The sequence below is a fragment of the Ambystoma mexicanum genome, chromosome 6p (genome assembly GCF_040938575.1).
Source record: "Ambystoma mexicanum isolate Mex_15411 chromosome 6p, UKY_AmexF1_1, whole genome shotgun sequence".
Taxonomy (NCBI): Eukaryota; Metazoa; Chordata; class Amphibia; order Caudata; family Ambystomatidae; genus Ambystoma; species Ambystoma mexicanum.
Window position 1 is genome coordinate 425,492,308 of NC_090935.1, and position 16,177 is coordinate 425,508,484.

The following is a 16,177-nucleotide window of genomic DNA, read 5'->3' on the forward strand; positions in this document are numbered from 1 at the left end:
TCACATCAAGTTTTCTTTTCTTGTTTTAAATAATTCTTTTAAATGATGTGATTTACAGCACAATTTCTTGGAAAAATAGGCTAAATTTATAATCAGTTGTGCAGAGTAATACATGAAAAATCCTATAAACGCCATTTCACTAACAATCACAGAGCAGTTAACAACATTTTCATGATTCATGTGCCCACAATATATGCCCTCATTGCCACTCTAAAAAACTAAAATTATTCCACATTCACAATATAAGTCAGTATTCCCATTGTAAAATGTTCATAATGCTGCATCTGCAATACATGCAGCAATACATGCAGCATTCCCACTGTAAAGTACTTTCGTTTTGCTGGTATCCACAATATTAGGTCATCATTGCCACTGTAACATTTTCATAAAGCCGTACCTTGGCCAACAATATATACCAGTATCATAACATGTCACAATCAATGTTACAAGTGTTCTTATTGTACAGTGGAGGAGGAGCCAGCAGAGTAGTGGTATACATGGAGTGATAGGATTGATTACCAACATTTGTGTTGATTATGATAATGATGTGTTATTTATATAGCGCCTTAATCCAAAGCGCTTTACAGAGCACATATTTACATAGAATATCACACAACTGAAATTGGTACTCATTCATCGAGCTCGGAAGGATGAAAGGCTGAGTTGGCCTTGCTGGGATTCGAACCTGCGACCTGCATATCATATAACTTATTTATCTCTAAATAGACTCAATTATCTATATTTTGTTAATAAATAGACCATCTGGTCAACCCTGTGTATTTCTTGTCCCGGAAGGGGAGGGAAGCTGTAAGGAATCAATGTTATTAAATTAGGGGTTCCAGATTCATGAATATAAAAAGAACAATTGTGTGTGCCTGGTTTGGGGGCCCGGTTTGGGGGTGGGGGGGTGGAAAGCTCCCCTGAACTGGATGTTGCCTGATTAAAACATCCTACCGAACTGGAGCCCCAATGAAAATATGATTTATGGGATAAATAGTGTCATTTTAACATAAACATTTTAAATTTTAATTGTGCAAGCCCATAAATGTGAGTGGAAAGGACACTTTCTGTTATAGTGAATTATATGGTATTGATACCACAGCCTCATGAGGAAACACTAAGGTATGCACAAAAGCATAGATTATAACATAGTAAATAATTAAGGGTTTAATTTGAGTTGTAAGTGATTGAGCAACAGTGGTAAAATAGGAGGGAGACAATTCTGCATTTCAGCTTTGTGAAAAGATAGGTTGTTACATTTAAAACAGAGAGATGTCTGATATAGCAGTACCTGTGGCAAAGGCCAGTGCCCTTTCAAAGTTATATTTGAAAGGGAATTGGACCACCACAGATATTGACCTTTGGGAGACAGAGATGTTAGATGGAATCACCTCAGTGGTTTGGACAGTTGAGATGAACGCGGCCCGTTACACCAATCCCTACAGAGGCTACATATGACTTCCACTGTCAAAGAAGAACATTTTAAACTGTCTATGCAGACTTGTATTTTCACCTCCAACTGGTGGAGGGCAGGTTAGCAGACAGGGATTCTCAGATTAAACAGTGCCAAGAAGCGGGCCAGAAAAATTCTGAGGAGCTTCTGAGTGCCAAACAATCAATTGCTTAGCGACCAACTGCAAGTCATTGTGTGGCTGCAAGAATCACTGAAAGAAAGCCAGGCTTCCATATTGCAACAGCACAATGTCATAGATCAAATGCAAGCTGAAATTAAAATGTCTCGTGATGTACCGCAGAATCAGATGACACAATTTTTGAGTCTGCTGGACACTTATGTTCAGTGTATGGAGGTCATAAATATAACGACCAATCTGTGCATAACAATGCCTTGTTAGACAACATGTTGACCCTAAAACTCCATTTAGTGGAATTAAGACAATATAAATGAATGCTGAAAAGGTCGAGTCCCGAAACAAATTTGAACAAATTAATCATAAATTAAGTGTCACAAAAGGACAGAGAGATAGGCTCACACAAGAGTGTGCTGCCCTAGCTTATGAGAAGCAGCAACTGATCCAAAAAGTCAACCGGGCACATGAAAGTGAACGTCTGAGTCAAGTCTTTTCCCAAGAGGTAGCCCATTTGAAAGATGCAAATTTGCATCTGCATGACAGATTGGAACACATAGAAACTGACCTGAAACAAGCAGTGTCATTGAAAGAGTACTTTGAAAAAGAAATGCTGCACTGGCAAAAGAAAAGTCAAGAAAGGCCTACGGTAATTAAAAATTGCCAGTGCGAGAATTAATGTTTACAGCAGGAATTACAAAATAAGAAGGACTGGTTGACTTTACGTAGCAGAACGCTCAAATCTTTTCAGGCAAACATATGTGAAATGAGGGAGCAAGTAGCCCAGTGTAAGCAGAAAATGGTAATAGAACTGTAAAAAAATTAAAAATTATGCCAAGAAGTAAGGGAATAATAAAATGACTCTGCCATTACTCAGTAGACAACCATCAGAGGCAAGCACTTTGTAGAGAGAGAGAGAATCATCCACTTTTGCCAAAGGCCTCATTCCACCCACTTATGACTTCCTATGGACAGGCGGAGAGGTGTCTAACATCCCGTCTACAAACTTGTTTTGATCAGGAAGGAGACATAGATGACTTCCCACCTTTACCAGAGAGAAGGAGGGAGGGTAACCCATTCAGCATGTCAGGAGGTGACAGGAGTGGAAATGAAGATACATCTGGGCCTGAGGAAAATTTTTATGAAGGATTGAGGGATCTGGGACTGCAGAAAAGGATCCTGCAGAGAAATCATTCAGCCCACTTAGCTGGCATGGAAAGACAAAAGCTTCAGCCAAGTAAGGGCATTTTAAAAGTCTTTTCAGATTAGGGAAAATGGGTGGATACTTCTAGGCAATACGGGAAAAGAAAACAGTGGCTATTTTAAGCTCTAAGAGGAAGAAAACCAATATTATCCAATCTCTCAAAAAGGATCCCTGGAAAATAATCCGGAGAAATCCCAGAGAAAAAAAAAACAAAGGACTATGCCTATGTCCTGGGCATCTAGAAGACAGTCCCTAAATCAGCACAGTAGGGAAGGACCAGATGACAATATGAAATACAGCAGCAGTAGCGCTGACTCTGAGGAAGATTGGACACAAGAAGGCCATTGCCCAAAGGAATTTCATCAAAGACCCTATCAAACAAATCAAAGCTATCAAACATTTTATGATTCCTTATCATAAAAATACGAAATATTCTGTGGGGGAATATCTAGAGTACGTTGGGCAGATGTTGTCTTCAGATGGAATAAGGAGTGATTTTAAAAATGCCAAATGGACGTTCTCCCCTGAATTTTCCAGCTTCTTTACTGGACTGGTGGACCAAAATGACCATAAATGGTCTACTTATAAGGTAGCCATTTTAAAACATGTCTGCACTCATAGAAACCCACATGAGGCCCCTATAGCTAGATACAATATGGTATGTAGAGAATTTGCCCAAGAGTTGGATCGTGCATTTGCAAAGACTTCTCGCACTCCCAAAATACATGGCCACCCAATTAGCAAGGGACTTTTACAATTTGTAAAGTTTTGAATGGCTGATTCCACAAGCCACATGGATTTATGAAGTCCAAAAGCCTTCAGAAAACAAAAACAACCCCAAAACTCCCAACTCAGCTTCAACACCAACCACCGTGAAAGAGGCGGAGGTGAAGAGTGCCCCTTCACTGGATCTGTGTTTGAAGAATACTCCTCTTACCACCAAACAGAATGACCGACAGAAGAGGCCCTCTTTCTAGCCTTAATCGAGCAACATTCAACGAGTGTTCCAAAATACTGACTCTTCTGAAACTCATACCTACGTAGGTCCATGGTACCTAAGCTCTAGGCCCATTGTGCGCTACAGATACACTAACCCCACAACAAGGGGGGGGGATCCAAATCGAGAGGCCGTTCCCCAGGGAAATCCTACTGAAAATGTCTCACTTGAAAGAAATCCAACACTGCCTCAAATCAACATTTTCAAAAAATATGTTCTTCCTCCTCATAGATTTCAGGACAATAGAATTCAGAATGAATGTGAGTGGATACCCTGAAATTAAGGTTACAGTGGTAACTTTCAACCATACCTGAGCTACATTGGTAGGAGGGATAGCTACCCTTCCAGAGACCAACATAGTTATGACCCAAGACCTCCCTATGGTTCCAAGGTAGGAGAAAAGATCTCTCAATTTGAGGGACAGGTCAAGCAAATGACTGAAAACATTGGACAAATGTTGAGGGCCCAACAGAACTTTCAGACAACCATTGGTCCGCAAAATGCCCCAATGTCTGGGACAGGTGCTCCGGGGGGACAATGACAAGAGGCAAACAATCCAAGTAATAGAAGAAGAATGGGATAGGCATGAAAAGATATGCCATGCCTTAGAGAAAGCTTGCTTTCTAACCCATAAAATGATCCCTGAATTAAATAAGGAAGTGCATACTTGGGGTGCGACCCAATGTTATGCCCTAGAAATAAATGACATCAAGAAAATTCATGCCGAGCTGTCTAATAACTCCCAAATGAACATCTATCGGAAGAAGATCGAAGGTCATTCTGATAAAACTGGAAATGTCTTGGCCCATCAATTGGCTCTACATGAGGAATTCATATATATGGAGCACCTCTTGGGAGAAATCCAGGTCACAGTAGTGACCAGATCACAAACTTGCACTGACAGTGAATTTACAGCTGCTCAGTGGGGTAGAGATGCTCCTGGTGCAGACTTGATCACTGTTCAAAAAGTGGACCCTATTATGTGGAAATTCTATATATACTTAGAAGATCCAGACCGATTTCCTCTGCCAGAATCGGACTATAATGAAAAGGAAGATCTTGCTATATGATGAAATTTTAGAATATGTTTAAGATTCAAGACGGGCTGTTGGTGACGAACCCCCAATCTGTGTATAACCAGTGTGAGGTCCCTACCTCCTTCCGAAGTCTGATGCTGAACCATGTCCATGACACAGACACTGCCAGTCATAGTGGATTTCAAAAAGACCCTTGGGATACTGCGAGAAGTCACTGACTGGCTCCATGTGGGCAAGGATCTCAACACATATTTAAAGGAATGTCTTGCGTGTGCTCAGTTCCAACTGAGTTCTCCTACACACAGAGCTCCTTTACAGAAAAATATGACGTTACCATTGTCTGATTTGCAAGTGCACTTCATTGGACCAGTAACCCATTTTTCCAGGGGAAACAAATGCATGTTGATGGTGCCATGTCTCTTCACAAAGTGGATTGAGTGTTTTCCTGCCTCAAATTGCAAGGCAGAGAAAGGCGGCATTTTGATGATTAACACTATCTTTTCACAATTCAGTCTTCCACACATCATTGAGTCAGATAGAGGTAGTCATTTTACCAGGGAGATGATGACTGAGATGTAGGAAATTTTAGGAGTGAAAAGAAAACTCCAGATCGCCTACTGCCTAGCATCATGCTGGGGTGTGAAGAGATACAACAAGACAAGTTAAGTATCTTGAAGAAGTTTGTGGCTGATTCTGGACCAAGTTGGGACATACGATTGCCACTTGTCCTGATTGTCATTCGACCTACCCCTTGTTCTGCCACAAAGATGTTTCATTTTTGACTAATGGCAGGATGAAAAATGGTATTACCTCAACATTTGCTTTACCAAACTCAGGAACAGATGTTGATAAATGCCTCAAATACTCTTGAGTACATTGAGAACTTGAGGCAACATCTAAGGCATGCTTTTGCAAATGCCCAACACAATCTAGAGAACTCTGCTGAAAGGATGAGGATGCATTATGATCTCAATACAATCTAAGTCATGTATTTATGTATTTATGTTTACATTTGTAAAGCACACTGAGCCCAGGGGAATCACAGCACTGATAAATAACAAGTTATAAGCATGACTTATTAAGTTGGTCAGGTAGTGTGAGGTAATACCCAGGTCCATGTTTATGCTAAAAGCCAGGTTTTTAAGGTTTTCCAGCAGCTCACAGGGCAGGCGGTACACTGCCATATTAGGGAAGCTCAAGCCACTAGATTTAGCCAATCTAAATTTCAGGTAGATGAGCCGGCGGACATAGGGTGATCTAGTTGGTCTGGTTGATTAGACTTTCCTGATTTTCTGTCTGAGGTAAGGGAGAGCAGAGTTGGAGAGGCATCTATGAGTGATAGACAAAGTTAGGAATATGATCCGTTCTAATATCGGGAGCCAGTAAACAATTCTTCTTTCGGTGGAGATATGCTCTAGTTTAGGGATGTTGAGTGCTGCTCATAGAGAATTACACTGGATAACCTGCATTTTATGGATGTTGAGCGCTCTAGTGCATGCAAAGGGTGTATTACAATAGTCAAGTCTAGATCCGATAACCACTTGGGCAACCCCAAGGCCGCTGTCAGGGGATAAAAATAGCCTGCATGCGTTAATCAGTTTAGTTTTGTAGTATAGTCATCAGAGGAGGTGATGACATTCACTTGACGGTTAAGGGGGAGGGTGGTATCTAGAGAGAGTCCCAATGTCTTCACTGTCGGGGAGACTGGGATCAGGATAACATCCATATTGAAGGAAGCATATTGAGAACTGATCCTCTTAATCACTGCTGGAGTCCCCACAAGGAGGATCCCAGTCTTATGATCATTAAGACAAAGGTGGTGTGTAGCCATCCAAGCCTGTATAGTCAGGTAGACAGTTTTTAAAGTGTCTGAGTCCTCATGTTAATTGCCTGAGAAGGGAAGGAGGATTTGAGTGCCATCAGTGTAATTGGTATATGATATATCAATTGAGTCTAAGAGGTCAAACAGAGGTTTGGTAAATATATTGTAAAGAGTGTGGGATGCACAGGAACATTGAGGCACACAACAGGAGATGAGTGCCGGGGGGCACTAGCATTGTCTGTGAATACTCTTATGGACCTTTCCTCCAGAAAGGTAGTGATCCAGTTTGTAGCTCCGGTTGAGAAATGAGCTGCAGTGGTAAGGTGATGACAGAGGAGCTTATGGCCAACCAGATCATATGCAGCCAAGAGATCTAGGAGTAGAAGGAGGACCTGCTGTCTCTCATCCCTGATGTTATCGAGCTGGTTGTTCAAGTCAAGCAGGGATGATTCTGTTCTGTGGCCTGGACAGAGTCGGAATTAGCGCATTCGCAGGATGTGGTTAGCTTCCAAGTAGTACTGGATTTGAATGTATGCTGCCCTGTCCAGGATCTTCACGAGGAAGGGGACTGTTGTGATAGGCCAGTAGTTATTTGGGGCAGAGTTGTCTAGGGAAGGTTGTTTAAGTAGTGGGAGTACCCGAACTTCCTTGAGGCTTGTGGCGACTAGACCAGTGATGAAGGAGGCTTAATGAAAGCAGTGATGAAGGGAGCCAGGTCCTCAGAGCAGTCTTTGATAATGATGGCTGGACATATATCGCCTTTGCAGCTATGTGTTTTCAGGCCCATTAGGATAGCAGTAACTTCAGCCACAGTGACACTGCCGAAGCGAAACAAAGGACTGTCTCATCGGGCAGTGGGGGTGGGGCAATAAGGAGGGGCTGTTGGAGGGTTCTAAGCATGGATTGCTTGAGTTTCATTTTTTATGTAGGGTGTCTATTTTGTCACAGAGGGAATTTGTATAATAAAATGGGAGTATGTGGTAGGTGACCTGGTATATCTATATAATGTTTAGCGAAATCAAGTCAAGGAGAGGATGTTTTGCCTTCTTGGTGTGGGGATTATTTTGATTATCAATACCATTTCTCCAGTTACCTATGACATCTGAATCCCAAAATGTGATCTGGATGATGCAACATGTGTCCACATCAATCAATTGAACAGCTGTCACCCTAGGCCAGCTTTGAGAATGATTGAGGAGCCATCTGAAGTTAGGCCTGAAGAAAATGATGAAGACTGAAAGCAACAGACCAGAAAAAGATGAAATCAGGAAAAGTAACGGGTAGTAATTAAGCTTGGAGTGCAAGAGAATGAATGGATGAAAATATTAGGATTAATTAATAAGTTATGTAAAGGTTCCATCACATTGTATTGTGTCCATAAAAATATATGTCCCTATGAGTCACTAAGTCAGCATGTCTTCCCCTCTCTGTAGATAACTAATATAGAATTCTTTCTAGGACCTGTGAACCAGGCAAGGAGATGCCAACCAGGAAAAAATAAACAATAGATAGTGAAGAAGATCCTGTTGGAAAATAAGACTTCTATCGTTCATTAAGTGGAAGGTGACGGTGCTGGAAAAGACAAATCCAAGATTAACCTGAAATGGAGAAAAACAAATCAAAATACTTTGAGCAACTCCTTTGTCCTTCCCCTTTTGATACTGCAAGGAGTAAGAGCAAGGGGATGTGGGGGATTTGTGGGGAAGTCTAACTCATACGGAAAGATGCAGAGAAAGACATAATTTTAAAATAAACACATAAACTGCAGCCTGCATGCAGCATTTGGAAAACACACACGAAAACACATGTGAAATGTTTTGCAGTTATGCAAGACTATAACTGACAATCCTTGTGATGAACATTTCAAGTACTAGAAATAACCTGCACATTTTATTAAAATGATGAATTGCTTAACCTAATGAGAAAGAGAAAAGCAGTTTCAAAAAAGAAAAACAAAGGTGCATGTTATGCTGCTGTATATTTTGGGAAAATGTAAAATCAAAGGGAACAAAAAATTATACATTTTATAAGCTGAAAGTGTGAATGGGACCAGATTAAATGAAGCCAGAACTAAACCCTTGAAATTTGTATTCTGCCCACGCCAACTCCCCCAAAATGAGATGTGAAAACAGATACCATTCTTTCTCACAGAGATGGACTAGTGTAGGGCCATAAAGATAACAACTGGGCCTGACTGTAATTCCTAAACCAGCCTTTATAGGTTGTATCTGTGTATGATGTGTTTAAGATAATTAAGTAATGGGGGTTCAGTGTGACCAGCTGATCTCCCAGGCCCTCATGAAAACAGTATAGAAAATATCTGTAAAAACAAACGTTAAACTGAAGAATCTACAGACAGGGCTGGACTGGCTGGATGTATGTGTTTTCTGCAAAAATATTTCACCTAATGGAGATTTCACTGAATCCATTTCACCGAAAAACTAAATTAACTTTTTACTTTTTCTACTTTGCTTTTGTAATGCCGGGGAGACTCCCTGCAGCCCCCCTCACCGCTCCCTACCCTAACTTATATCCTTAAACCACCCCCACCTATTATGCATTACACATATACCATTGAAATCTATGGTTATGGGATTGGCCTATAGAGAAAGCTGGAGATCTTCTGGTAGGCCTCTGCACCCTGGGCCTCTTTTGTGTGTTGAACTATTTTATTTCCACATTTTTCCATATGAAAGGGGCTGTATGGGACCACTTTGAAAATTGCTTCCAGGGCCTCATTTGGTTCCCAGTCCACCCCTGTCTACAGACCTGGGAACTGGCCAAGGAGGGAAGTGACAAAGGTTATAAAGCCCTTAAGAGCCAAACTACCAAGCCCTTGGGGTCATACAGATTAGCCCTGAACTAACAGCTAGAGAACTGAAGTCTCCAGATGCTCTGTGGGTGACAAGCCCTTGGGGTCATACAGATTAGCCCTGAACTAACAGCTAGAGAACTGAAGTCTCCAGATGCTCTGTGGGTGACAAACCCAACAGCAGATGCAATTTAATATTTGGTATTGGAAAAAATATTTTTACAGTAGGATTCACGATTTTGCCCATAATTCTTGAACAGAAACACATAGAAAGTACATTTTTCTTTAGCAGTGTTCATCTAGAAATGATAGCAGTGGTAGAAAAACAAAATTTGTGTGAGGTCATTTTCAGTATGCAATTAGGTCAATCCCCTTTTTGTTGCAAAGAAGTGGCACATGCTAGTGTGTCAAAATACTATAAAGAGGGAAACCCAATTCCTACTACTTGCGTAGTAACTCTACCTTTTATCGGGGGAGTTATATTGTGAGACAGGAGAGGTAGTTAGTCAGTATATCAACAGCTTACAGTCGAACTTCATTAAATTAAGACTGTACAACATATAATTCAATAAAATTTTAATTTTATATTAATGGAAAAATTGTGGCTTAAAAAAGTAATAGGGTATTCGCTTGTACTTAGCATAAAACAATTGTATATTGTTTAAAAGACAAACAACTTTGTTGGGACACTATAATTATTGCCAGAACAATAATTGGCTTCCATCTTAATGATAGAGGTGTGGTTCTGTGATGAGTGTGGGAGGCAGTAATTGTCTCACACTTAACACAGGACCTCTATTAGGGTTGTTAGATCATCATACTAGTGTTAATGCTAGATGGTACAACTAGACATATTTCAGTTCTTATAGTTATTCATTGAACTTTCTTCAGGAGCAGTGTCATATTCTAAAAAAACACACAACAGTGACAACATCAACGTGAACAAATCTATCGGAATTTTCTGTTATTGCACTTCTCTTAAATTGATAGTTGCGGTTGCTTGTGTTCGATAGTGGATTTAACTGTTCTTGCTGTAGCTGTTGATAACAAGAAAGTGTTTAAAAGATTTAGATGAATACTTTACGATAAAATTAATTTATCAGACTAGGCTAGGCTACTTAATTACCTAGTATGGCCAGCAACGAGTGTTTATTATAGAGGAATCTTCCTGTTGTGAATTCAGGCTTTAGTCCTTTACGTCCATAGTGGCTACTTAATGGAATCCACTGGGATCTGCAAGAATAATTTGCCTATAATAATTAAACTACTGTCGGTTCAAACCGGCTTTTTCTCCCATAGCACGTGTAATGTTAACGTTAAGGGGGTAATTCATAGAATTCAGCACACAAGTGGCGCACGCGGCTGGCGCACAGTGTGCGCGTGCGAATCCCTGCGCCAGCCGCGTGTGCCAAAACCCATTTCTGCGCACAGCGTATTCATGGATTCCAGCTACCAAAACCAGCCGTGGCGCACAGTGGAGCAGCGACCCTGCAGCAGCGCCAGTTACACCCCCAAGAACGCCTCTCGCGCAGGGAAAAGCCATCAAAATCCCCAATCCAGCACAAAGGGCTGCGCTAACCCTGTACCAGCACGGCAAGCGGGCTACGTGTATCACAGGGGTGCACGGGAAGTACCTCACGTCATTTCAGCTGGGTACATGCATTTCAGGGGTGCGCGGGAAGTTCCACACGCGATTTCAGCAGAGTACGTGTATTTCAGGGGTGCGCGGGAAGTTCCTCACGCGATTCCATCAGGGTACGTGTATTTCAGGGGTGCGCAGGAATTTTCACACGCGATATCAGTAGGGTACATGTATTCCAGGGGTGCGCGGGAAGTTCCACATGCAAATGTCCAGGCTACGTGTATTTCGGGGTGCGCGGGAAGTTTCACATGCGATATCAGCAGGGTATGTGTATTCCAGGGGTGCGCGGGAAGTTCCACACGCGAATGTCCTGGCTACGTGTATTTCGGGGTGCGCGGGAAGTTCCACACGCGAATCTCCTGGCTACGTGTATTTCGGGGTGCGCGGGAAGTTACACACGCGAATCTCCTGGCTACGTGTATTTTGGAGTGCGTGGGAAGTCTCACACGCGAAGTCAGCAGGGTACATGTATATCAGGGGTGCGCGGGAAGTTACACACACAAATGTCCTGGCTACGTGTATTTCGGGGTGCACGGGAAGTTCCACACGCGAATCTCCTGGCTAGAGTATTTTGGGGTGCGCGGGAAGCTACACACGCGAATCTCCTGGCTACGTGTATCTTGGGGTGCGTGAGAAATCTCACACGCGAAGTCAGCAGGGTACATGTATATCAGGGGTGCGTGGGAAGTTACACACGTGAATGTCCTGGCTACGTGTATCTTGGGGTGCGTGGGAAGTTTCACACGCAAAGTCAGCAGGGTACATGTATATCAGGGGTGCGTGGGAAGTTACACATGCGAATGTCCTGGCTACGTGTATTTCGGGGTGCGCGGGAAGTTTCACACGCAATCTCAGCAGGGTACGTGCATATCAGGGGTGCGTGGAAAGTATCACACGCGATTCCATCAGGGTACGTGTATTACAGGGGTGCGCGGGGAGCACCACACGTGAATTGCACGTGTGGGTCCTCCCAGGTGTTCCCTCTACACCCTCCACAGCCCCTGCAGGTGGCTCACACCACAGGGGCCTACCCTGCACATGTCCTGCAGGCACCCCATTCACCATGGCCATGCCCCCCAGCCAACCCACATGTCAACTATCACTACTGCTCACCAACGCATGTCCCCCTGCACCCCCAGCCACCAGGCCCGCACCCATGTCCAACTCATGTCCCCACCACCCCCACCCCCAGCACTGTGGGGCACCTGCCAGCAGGCCCCCACCCATGTCCAATTCATGTCCACACCACCCCCACCCCCCAGCACTGTGGGGCACCTGCCAGCAGGACCCCACCCATGTCCAACTCATGTTCCCCACCACCCCCACCCCCCAGCACTGTGGGGCACCTGCCAGCAGGTCCCCACCCATGTCCAACTCATGTCCCCACCACCCCCACCCCCCAGCAGTGCAGGGGCACCCTCCACCAGGCCCCCACCCATGTCCAACTCATGTCCCCACCACCCCCACCCCCCAAGAGTGCAGGGGCAGCCTCCACCAGGCTCCCACCCATGTCTCCCACCACCCCCACCCCCCAGCAGTGCAGGGGCAGCCTCCACCAGGCCCCCACCCATGTCTCCCACCACCCCCACCCCCAGCACTGTGGGGCACCTGCCAGCAGGCCCCCACCCATGTCCAACTCATGTCCCCACCACCCCCATCCCACAGCAGTGCAGGGGCAGCCTCCACCAGGCCCCCACCCATGTCCAACTCATGTCCCCATCACCCCACCCCCCAGCACTGTGGGGCACCTGCCAGCAGGCCCCAACTCATGTTCCCCAGCCAACATGTCATCACAATCTAGATCCCTGGTCCCTATGGTCAGCCTCCAAATGCAAAACACCCTCCCGAGTATTGCATCCACCCACTCAGAAATGGCAATTACATGACAGAACACCAATTGCAAGTTTCGAAAGAAACACATGTACCTCACATATACCCAATGGGTGTCAGTGAATCTCAAAACCCATATCATGATATGCATGAAACCAATGAGATGATACTACACATTGAAGTTCGATAAAAAAATATGTATTAAAGGAAGCATCAATAGATTCAAAAATAAAGAAACAGAATGGGAATGTACAAAAAAGAAAAGAAGCATGTCCGTGAAAAAAAGCAAAACCGAAAATCATAATCCAAAGTAATGGTGTCCAAAGTCACTGTCCACAAAAGAAAATCCAATGGGAAATAATAATTGAAAGCCATTGCTCCATGGGTAAATTGTGAAAGAAAAATAAAATCCAACAGTGAACTATGTACAGACGAACAAGCCAGGGTCCATTATCCCAACAAAAGAAATGAAACCTATCTAACAACACTAACTAATAAAAATAAACTATATACAAAAATGTGGCCAATGTCCAAAAGGTCCAAAATAAATAAAAAAACAAAGGAAACCTAACACTAACTACATAACTATGTACAAGGGCAGCGGGCTAGTCTGACGGCTCACTTTTGGATGTCCCGGGCCAGGGCATCATCGAACTCCTGCTCAATGTCCCGGAGGCGTTCCTCCTCCATGGCCCTGAGGGTCCGCAGGGCCATCGACGTGTCCACCTCCAACCCCCTGCGGATTGCCTCGAGGCACTCGGCCCGCCTCAGGGCCCTCCGCAGGGAGTTCTCCGCCCTGACCATCGTGAGCCGTGCCTGTTCCACCTGTTGCCGCTCCGCATCTATGGCGTGGCCCAACCGCTGCCACACGGAAGATACTCTCTGTCCTGGGTCCTCCTGCCCTCCGGCCGATGCCTGCCCCTCTGATGTTGAAGGCCCCGAGCCTTCATGGCTCCCACCACATTGCTGCTGCTGCTGTGCCTCTGCCCGTGCACTGCCTCCTGCTGCCTGCACATCCTCCGCCGGCTGGGGTGCAGTCGTTGATGTGGCCACCCCTGCTGGATGTCCGACTCCCGACTGTGGCAGGGATGCCTCCTCCACCAGCCTTGCCGCACCGTCAGAGGCAGCTCCCCAGGGCACCCAGGTGACTGATGGGTGGGAAGATGGCACAGAGGACGACTGGCGCGTAGGTGGTTCAGTTGAGGAGGGGGTCGTAGCAAGCCCCATCAAACGGAGGAATCCAGCCTGGGTGACCTGTCCCAGTAGGCTGACGTGGTCAACGAGCCATTCGAGATGACGTGCAGTCTCCTCATGAAAAGACTGCAGGTCACCTCGCATGGCCCGTTGACACAACGCCACACCAGTCAGGACAGGCTCAACCCGGACCCGGATAGCCACGTCCGCAGGCAGAGGAAAGCCAGTTGTCGTTTGCTCATCCCCTGCCTGAGAACGGGTCTGGACGTAGGCATCCCTGCTGGTGCAAGATGATGCAGGGACAGGATCAGGGACAGGATTGCACACAAGCACCCCCGCTGCGGCCTGTGCTGCCTCCTGTCCCTGGTCCTGCACTGCACCACTAGCACCAGTGGGATCCCCACCTCCAGACCCCGTCTCTGCTGCTTGCACGGCCTCCTCCTCCACCAAACCCCCCACCAACCTGGATGACTCCGTGCCATCTTTCCCCGTTGGGCCCTGTGGGGTCCCAGCTGCCCCTTCTGCTGCCGAGGAGTTCAACTCCAACCTCCGCCTCTTGGACCTCCCCCCGGCAGCTGCGGCCTGGGACGCGGCACCGGACTCCTCACTCCCCGACGAGATGACAACCTGGGAGGGGAGCCGGGCCTTGCGTCTCCGGCTGGCGGTGGGATCCCCGCCGCTGTGCTCCACAGCACCTTCTCCGCCCTCTTCATCAGTTGACGCTGCAGACAGGGAGAAATAAAACACAGGCATCAGGGCACTGTACAATGGACACATACACACATGACAGTTGTACATGAGTGGCATTGGCAAACCTCAGACATGCCATCACAATCCCCAACACACATGTCATTTCAACTCGCACACATGAGCCATACCACAGCCGTATCACAACTGCCAGCACCATCCAAACACATACAACAGCATGAGCAGGCAAAGCTGAGCCAGACATCACATGTAACACAGGAAGTGCACCACACATGTACACACACCACCACACTTGCATGCATGTGTACACCTCTGCCAAGTGTCGCAGTGTTCAGATGGGCATCCATGTCACATCTGCCAATCAGGCTTCCACATCCCGCTGTCACATGCATCCATGTTGCATCACTGTTGCACCCTTGTCAAATACACACAAATGCACATGTACACAGTGCTGATACATGCAGCTGAAAACAGCATACATGCGTGACATCACGGACATGTCTACTTACATACACATTCATCCAAACATGTGTGCCCACACAACTGCATTTGAGATGCAAGCCTACACACACAAGCACCATCCATGTCTCACACATTACAGCCCTCGCACGTGTTAGCCCCACGGCCCTGTACACCCCCACCCATACTCGACCCCATATAAATAGATGTGCAACCTGCACACTACTGAAACATCACCACACGCACAGATCACAATCAGGATGCATGTACACTTACCGCTCGACTCCAGACGGGTCTGCCTCTCAAGGACCTGGAGCGCTGGGGATATGCGTTCAGGACGCTCATTTGATCTTCCGACAAGTGGCCCCGGCGCCCCTTGGCATCCGCTGCCTTCAAGAGGCGCCGGGCCTTGTTCAGGGTCCTGGACCTGAAGTCCTCCCAGCGCTTCTTGACATGTTGGAAGTCGCGGACTGCCACCCCCTCCGCGTTGATGGCAGTCACGATGTCAGTCCAGTTCCGAGTCCGTCTTTCCTTGTCGGCGCGGGAACTTCCGAAGAGGGCATCATATTGCCCCAGCACTTGCTCCACCAGGACACCAACTTCCCTGGCACTGAAGCTGGTGCCCCTCTGCCACTCCGGCCTGGGGTTGTCAGTGGTGCCAGATGTTGCAGTGCCCGACATGACAACCCCAGAGGCAGGAGTGGGTGGGCAACTGGGTCCTGGGGCTGGGCTGTGGAGCGATGGAATCCCAGTCGGGAGTCTTCGGTTCCAGCAGGGGTGGTCACAGCAACAGCACCCCTGGTTGATGTGCTGGCAGCAAATGGCAGGGTACGTGGGCAGCAGGCAGTCAGGCAGCAGCAGATGGCAGGTGGGAGCGTGCTCAGGG